This window comes from Vipera berus, assembly GCF_964194415.1.
Source record: "Vipera berus genome assembly, contig: HAP1_SCAFFOLD_364, whole genome shotgun sequence".
Lineage (NCBI taxonomy): Eukaryota > Metazoa > Chordata > Lepidosauria > Squamata > Viperidae > Vipera > Vipera berus.
The window spans coordinates 29,606-30,637 of NW_027673409.1; positions in this window are offsets into that span (position 1 = coordinate 29,606).

Below are 1,032 nucleotides of genomic sequence, written 5' to 3' on the forward strand. Positions count from 1 at the left end.
GGCTGCTCCTTTGAGGAAGTAACAAACAAAAGAAAAATGTTAGTTTGTAGTGTTCTTTTTAGAGTGTCAGCTACATGGCCAATTATATTCTGATTAAATCCAAAGCATTCAGTGCAACAATGCTATAAAATGAGTTTGTCTTATATCTCTCTCCCCATCTTACGTAAAATGGTTTAAATTCATTTGATAGGGGAAAAAATCTTAAAATACAAAAAGCATGTAGTAGATGCTTTCCTTCCTTCTTTAAAAGCAAGTGAGTACTACGATAATATAAAAGATTTAATATGGCCTAGAAGTCAAATACTAAAGAAACGTATGTTACAAAAAGAATTTTATTTTATAACAATTAAAAATCAACTTTCTGCATATAACTTTGCTTTGGAACAAAGAAAAGAAACTTCTCTGCAATGGCTCCTTAGCTCTGAAATGCTTTCCTCTGAATATGAATTATTAGAGTGACATCCCTAGCTATTCCATCACTAGGTTCAAACACGTTCATTCAGGTATTTTAAAACTGATCTAGTGTTATATGTTCTTGTATTCTATACACTGAATTGATGAATGGCCATAAACGCCCCCAAAATGTTAGTAGGTAATAATCATCGTCTGGAGAGAAGATCTCTTTCAAAAGCCGACTCTGGACTTTGATACAACCATGAAATCAAATTAACAGCCACCATTTATTTAACAAGTGCCAGATTCACCTCATAGCTCCATTGTTTTTATCCTGAAAAGGACAGTTAGAATTCCTACTGTCAAACATTCTATCACAAACTGCTGCTCAAATCCTATAAGCCACATACATTTCAGGGGGGGAAAAAAGGTTTATAAGGTGCATTCTCCAACTTCTCTAGGTTAAACTAAATCTACTCTTCATCGAAGCCAAGAACAATGAGTGCTTGTCTCCAAAACTGCCAATACTGGAAGATGTTAGAATCTATTGGGTGAAAAAACCTAAAGATGGTAGGACCAGCTCTGTAAGGCTCCTGAAAGTTCACCAGCTTTCAATGAAAATAGGCGTTTGATCAGTTG